This window comes from Chiloscyllium punctatum, chromosome 48 (assembly GCF_047496795.1).
Source record: "Chiloscyllium punctatum isolate Juve2018m chromosome 48, sChiPun1.3, whole genome shotgun sequence".
In the NCBI taxonomy this organism is placed as follows: Eukaryota; Metazoa; Chordata; class Chondrichthyes; order Orectolobiformes; family Hemiscylliidae; genus Chiloscyllium; species Chiloscyllium punctatum.
Window position 1 is genome coordinate 52,625,258 of NC_092786.1, and position 7,490 is coordinate 52,632,747.

Consider the following 7,490-nt stretch of genomic DNA (forward strand, 5'->3'; position numbering starts at 1 on the left):
TTGTGCGTAACTTGTTTTCCTGAAATGTTCAAAGGTACTTGTCAAGTTCTCTTGCGGAGATCTAGATCTCTTTCCACAATTATAGAAAAACCGTACTAAACGGTAACTGGCTCAGTGCAACTGAACAGGTTTCTCAAAAAACAGCATTATTTCTATAACCAGCTTGACTAATGTTACCAAGAGCAGCCTCAAGCAAATTCCAAAACTGTCAGAATATTGTCTAGTTTAATGGATCTCATCAATCTCCCCACAAACACCCCCACCCCGCCCCCCCAACCCCAAAATCTTCTCCTGCACTTCCTCCAAGCTTTCAAATTCCTAGTTACAATCACAACTGGTAGTGAAGCTTGGCACAGGTTTCGCTGCTCCCTGGTTCGGTCCTCTAGATCATGGAAAACTTCTGTCCAGGATCCTGGTAAGGATAGCTCCCAACGAATTGGCATGGAAGTACACTATGGATAGAGCAGAACAAAGGTTTTTGTTAAATGAATGACTGCAACCAGTTCAATGCATGACTTGGGACAAAGGAGTGAAACAATGAGTTTTTAAGATCTAAATTTGTTGCTGCATCTTCTTTAGAAGAGCCACTTTACCATCTTTCTGAGTTCACCAATTTCACATCCTGATCACTGTCCCCATTCAGAATCTAGTTTTAATCGCTGTTTATAACTGTGTTTCTTGTTTTTCATGTTTTTACTTTTGGAGAGAGCTTTTAATTATTTTGTCAGTTATACTCACTCTGGTCGATGGTTTCTTTTTACGACAACCATCACCACTCCTTTGGTCTTTAGCTCCATCACAGCTTTGTCATTTAATTTCTCCTGTTCTCTACACTACTCCATCCTTCCCTCACCCCGTTACAACCTTATACAAACCTAATAAAAACTGAAAGAACTGCAACTACTGAATATTAGAAATAAAAACAAATTGCAGTCTGGTAGCATCTGTGGAGAGAAATCAGAGTTAACTTTTCAGGTTGAGTGACCCTTCCTCAAAACATGTTAACCCTGATTTCTCTCCACAGATAAAGCCAGACCTGAGCTTCGGCAGCAATTTCTGTTTTTGATTCAGAGCATAAAATCCCAACCCAGTTCAAGCTCACTTCTATTCGGAAGTCATATACAACTTAAAACACTAACGGCCTTTTCTTTCTCCACAAATGCTGCTGGACCTTTTGAATATATCCAGAAATTTTGAACACAGATGTCACTAACATGATTAGGTAACATTCACTAATATATAGACAGAAAACCTATATAAATAAATTTTTTACAGAAACCTCCAATGACAGCAGTTATATTTTTCGAAATTCCTGTTCTGGTTTGCTATCTAATGACTGCTGTTGAAAGCAAACATAACAGCACTGGACTGAGTCTTAATGTTTGGCAAATTAACTGACTACAACCACCACTGAAAAACATAAGCAAAGATGCAAGGGTGTTGCCAGGGTTGCAGGATTTGAGCTATAGGGAGAGGCTGAATAGACTGGAGCTGTTTTCCCTGGAGCATTGGAGACTATGGGGTGACCTTATAGAGGTTTATAAAATTATGAGGGGCATGGATAGAATAAATAGACAAGGTCTTTTCCCTGGGTTGGGGGAGTCCAGAACTACAGGACATAGGTCTAGAGGGAGAGGGGAAAGATATAAAAGGACCTAAGGGGCAATGTTTTCACAGAGGGTGGTACGTGTGAATGAGAGGCTGGTACAATTACAGTATTTAAAAGCATCTGGATGGGTACATGAATAGGAAGGGTTTAGAGGGATATGGGCCAGCTAGCAAATGGGACTAGATTAGGTTAGACTATCTGGTCGGCATGGACGAGTTGAACTGAATGGTCTGTTTCCATGCTGTACATGTCTCATGACTGACTCTATGAAAGCAGAGATGAAGGCAGAGAAAATAAAATACCACTTTATTTCACTTCTTACCAAATGAAACCAAAGTTGAAGACAATAACTCTGTTTGACTGGCCTAAAAAGCCAAGTAGTTTCACAGAAGGAACCTCCCTTCCTGTCTCAATTAACCATTCTTTTAGGTATTTAGTGGCTCTAATTGCACCTCTCATGGGTACTGCCATTTGATAGCTCTCCCTTTCACCTGGCTCAGAATCCAAACACTGCCCTTTCCGGCTTTCTTTGGAAAATGATTCAACAGATAACATGAAGAATACAAAGAAGTCTTTCTAAGCGAACAAAAGATCACCTGAATGGTATTGTTAATTCAACCACAGTAAACTTTGCTGGCTTAACAACATAAACGCAGGAATACGACAGTTCTCTGCTCATACAAGAGTTATTTCAAAGGGAGCTCAGTGCAATTGGGTGGTGCAATGATTTATATCTTGGCACAACTTGGTAATAATTGCAACTCTGAAAAGCTGCAGACTAACATGATAGTTCAGTGTTGCACTGTCAGAACAGAGATGAATCCTGTAGGTGAGATGTACTAGTGACATAGTCTTTGCTTGATCTCACAATCCTCAGTGTGCTCCTCTGTTCTTTTATCACTACACTTGGACAGAAGGTTTGGCTGCTTTGACCGTCCTCGCTGGATCTCTCCTCTCAGATCACCGTGAACAAAGAAATTCCCCAAAATTCATCCATTTAATTGTGTTAGTTATCCCTCATTCCCCTCAATGCCTCAGCCAGTTTCCCTTATGTGTATTATTTTCTTCCCTCTTTTGGAACTTCAGTTCTTATGTGGATAATCAAAGTTAAATGATGTGTAAGCTATGAAAATTCCAGTTTCTACTAAGTCCCAGTAAATATTCTTAAACTAAAAAACTGCTAATACATAACTTTCTCGTGATTATTTGTGCGATCATTCTACGCATATTTGGTTGTATAGGAAGTCACTGCACTGCAACATTTCTAGGAGTCACGAGATGTGCTCCAAATGTAGATCGTTCCACCAATTCTTTGAACAAGCATTGACTGCTTCACCAAGTTGCCTGTAAGTTTCCTAACTAAATAAGATGAGGGCAATGTCAGTCTAATTCTTAGCAAGTTTCCACGAGAGTAGTTACCCCATTAAGTTTCTAAATATAAAAGTCAATTTTACAAGCTCATCTATGAAAATACTGCAAAATTAAAATTGTGTGCATACTTAACAGAATTTGTTAGTCTTATAATGAAAAACAATACATAAAATAATCCAGATACTTGTATTTCTACTAGTAAAATCTGGGGTGCCCCTGTTTTTCTAAATAGACCATGCAACAGTTATTACTCATACATTAACTGCAGTTAAAAATTCCCTCGTTTTTTGGATGTTAATTAATGCAAGCTAACGATTTCATACCAGACCCTAATATAAAAGAAAACAGCATCTGGCGTGAAAGCTTGATGTCAAAACTGAAAAAGGTCCACATAGAATCTACACTTGAGAGTCAGAGAGGTACAGCATGGAAACAGACCTTTCCGTCCAACCTGTCCATGCCGACCAGATATCCCAACCCAATCTAGTCCCACCTGCCAGCACCCGGCCCATATCCCTCCAAACCCTTCCTATTCATATACCCATCCAAATGCCTCTTAAATGTTGCAATTGTACCAGCCTCCACCACATCCGCTGGCAGCTCATTCAATACCTGTACCACCCTCTATGTGAAAAAGTTGCCCCTTAGGTCTCTTTTATATCTTTTCCCACTCACCCTAAACCTATGCCCTCTAGTTCTGGACTCCCCCACCCCAGGGAAAAGACTTTGCCTATTTACTCTATCCATAATTTTGTAAACTTCTATAAGGTCATTCCTCAGCCTCCGACACTCCAGGGAAAACAGCCCCAGCCTGTTCAGCCTCTCCCTGTAGCTCAGATCCTCCAACCCTGGCAACATTCTTGTAAATCTTTTCTGAACCTTTTCAAGTTTCACAACATCTTTCCAATAGGAAGGAGACCAGAACTGCACACAATATTCCAACAGTGGCCTAACCAATGTCCTGTACAGCCGCAACATGACCTCCCAAATCCTGTACTCAATATTCTGACCGATAAAAGAAAGCATACCAAACGCCAAATTCACTATCCTATCTACCTGCGGCTCTACTTTCAAGGAGCTATGAATCTGCACTCCAAGGTCTCTTTGTTCAGCAACATTCCCTAGGACCTTACCATTAAGTATATAAGTCTTGCTAAGATTTGCTTTCCCAAAATGCAGCACCTTGCAGATGACACTGAATTTATCTGAATTAAACTCCATCTGCCACTTCTCAGCCCACTGGCCCATCTGGTCAAGATCCTGTTGTAATCGGAGGTAACCCTCATCGCCGTCCACTACACCTCCAATTTTGGTGTCATCTGCAAACTTACTAACTGCATCTCTTATGCTCACATCCAAATCATTTATGTAAATGACAAAAAGTAAAGGGCCCAGCACCGATCCTTGTAGCACTCCAGTGGTCACAGGCCTCCAGTCTGAAAAACAATCCTCCTCCACCACCCTCTGTCTTCTACCTTTGAGCCAGTTTTGTATCCAAATTGCTAGTTCTCCCTGTATTCCATGAGATCTAACCTTGCTAATCAGTTTCCCATGGGGAACCTTGTCGAACGCCTTACAGAAGTCCATTTAGATCACATCTACACTCTGCCCTCATCAATCCTCTTTCTTACTTCTTCAAAAAGCTCAATCAAGTTTGTGAGAAATTATTTCCCACGCACAAAGCCATGTTGACTATCCCGAATCAGTCCTTGCCTTTCCAAATACATGTACATCCTGTCCCTCAGGATTTGCTCCAAAAACTTGCCCACCACTGTGGTCAAGCTCACTGGTCTATCATTCCCAGACTTCCTTACCACCCTTCTTAAACAGTGGCACCATGTTTGCCAACCTCCAGTCTTCTAGCACCTCACCTGTGACTATCGATGATACAAATATCTCAGCAAGAGGCCCAGCAATCACTTCTCTAGCTTCCCACAGAGTTCTCGGGTACACCTGATTAGGTCCTGGGGATTTATCCACCTTTACCAGTTTCAAGACCTCTGTAATATGGGCATTTTGCAAGGTGTCACCATCTATTTCCCTACATATCCTTTTCCACAGTAAATACTGTTGCAAAATACTCATTTAGTATCTCCCCCATTTTCTTCGGCTCCACACAAAGGCCTCCTTGCTGATCTTTGAGGGGCCCTATTCTCTCCCTAGTTATCCTTCTGTCCTTAATGTATTTGTAAAAACCCTTTGGATTCTCCTTAATTCTATTTGCCAAAGCTATCTCATGTCCCCTTTTTGCCCTCCTGATTTCCCTCTTAAGTATACTCCTACTTCCTTATTATTCTAAGGATTCACTTGATCTATCCTGTCTATACCTGACATATGCTTCCTTCTTTTTCTTAATCAAACCCTGAATTTCTTTAATCATCCAACATTCCATATACCTACCAGCCTTTCCTTTCACCCTGACAGGAAAATACTTTCTCTGGATTCTCGTTATCGCGCTAATACAATGCTAAACAGATTGTCTATCCAATATTTCACAACATTAGCATCACCCTGCTAATTTATTAGTGACCATCCTTCAGTGAATGATAGCCAACCATTTGATTAGAGAGGGCATCACTGAGCAAATATTTCATGCATGCATACAAATTAAGGGCAGAAGTAAGCCACTTGGATCAAATCTGATCATTCCAAATCTGTGCCTACGCCTGATGACTTTTCACCTTCTTGCTTTAGAAGAATTTCTGCCATAATATTTAATGCCACTACTTGCACCAACTTTTAATGAAGAATTTCAAAGACTCATTTGTGTTGTAAATAGGCTAATCTATTTTTTTAAAAAGGTGATCCTGGTTCTAGACTAGCATAGAGGTATCACCCTTTCCACATCCACCTTGGCAAGATCCCTCAAGATCTTGTGTTTCAATCAAGTTGCCCGTCCCCTAAGCCTGATGAAGAGTCTCTACTTGAAATGTCAACTTCTCCACCTCCTGATCATGCCCAGCTTGCTGTGTCCTTCCTTCCAGCCTCCTGCTCGTATACTTTGGATTCCAGCAGGTGCAGGTTTTTTTGTCCCTTCTAAACTCCAGCTGATACAAATCTAGTCTGTCCAAGTCATTCCAAGTTATTAACCTAGTCAACCTTTTTGGAACCTACAATGCATTTATATCCTTCCATAAGTAAGGAGAGCAATACTGTTAATAGTACTGCAGTTGTGCCTCATCCCAATGTCCTGTATAGCAGGAATATACCCTCTCTGCTTTAGTATTTAATTTCCCTCATTACTTTGGTATTCAATTCCCTTTGCAATAATCAATAGCATTCTACTCGTTTTCCTAATTACTTGCCATACCTTGTGAGATTTATGCATGATGACACCCAGATCCTTCTGCATCTCACAACCCTGCAATCTCTCATCATTTAGACTTTATGCTTTTTTATTCTTCCTGCCAAAGTGAAATATTTCACTTTTTCCCCAAATTATACTTGTTTGCCAAATCTTTACAAACTCACAACCTATTTAAATCCTTTTCATAAAAGTAAACTACTGTGATGCTTAGGAACCAAAATAAGAACAGACGTGCTGGAGAAACTCAACAGGTTTGGCAGCATCTGTCAAAGAAAAAAACAGAGCCAATGTTTTGAAGAGGTACGAGATGTGAACTGTTGTTTCGCTCTTTAAAGATGGCGCCAGATCAGCTGGGTTTTCCCAACACTTTTATATCCTTAAGTTCTCTTCAAAATTAACATTACTTTGTCTCATCAGCGAATTTAGCAACCATATTTTCAGTCACTTCATTCAAGATCTTTATATATAAAAAGTTAAACCATCAGCACTGCTTCCTATGGCACACCAGTCATTACGAGTTGCCAACCAGAAGGTGAGCTACTAATGACCACTGCTTCCTATTAGCTAACGAATCATTATTCATACAGTGCATGAACCTCCTACTCCATGTGGTTTGATTTTTCGCAATAGCTTTTGCTGTACTACCCTACTAAATGCTTTTTGGAAATCTATGTTCATCACATCCACTACTTCTCCTTCATCCACAGCACTTTACTTCCTCAAAAAAATGCCAATAAATTTGTTAACCAAGAGCTTCACAAAACTATATTAATTATTCCTGATTACAGTGAATTTTTCCAAGTACCCTTCTAGAATGTCTTTTCCTGCCATAACATCTATACACAAGTTACTGTCCAGCAGCAATAACTGTTTATAAGTAGCAAGAACTATAACCAATTAATCATCTCTTTAAATACAAACAGATTAGTTTGCTATTGTCCCACAGTTGAGATTAGGTGACTCAACACATTGCAACAATCGAAACTAACTTCCACAATGAGAAAAAGTATTTAGTAAGAAATCACAAGTGTGGGAATAGCTTAATGAATCCCATTACCCTCATCCCATTTCCAAATACTCCCTGCTTAATATGGAAAGGCACAAATTCTAGACTTATATAGTAGATAATACCCATCAAGGCTTGCATTATACCCTTATCAAAATAGTACCTAATCAGGGGCCTGATGGGGTGAGACCAACTTG

General features: G+C 40.0%; 1 protein-coding gene across 1 annotated transcript in view; it reads right to left on the reverse strand.

Annotated features, from left to right (window-relative positions):
- Positions 1-277: 277 nt before the first annotated feature.
- The window catches only part of LOC140469030 (kelch-like protein 25), a 29,122-nt gene continuing 21,909 nt past the window's right edge, over positions 278-7,490 (reverse strand). Inside the window, exon 3 of the mRNA XM_072565226.1 lies at positions 278-452. The gene's annotated coding sequence lies outside the window, so the exon portion shown is untranslated. The remainder of the gene's footprint in view (positions 453-7,490) is intronic.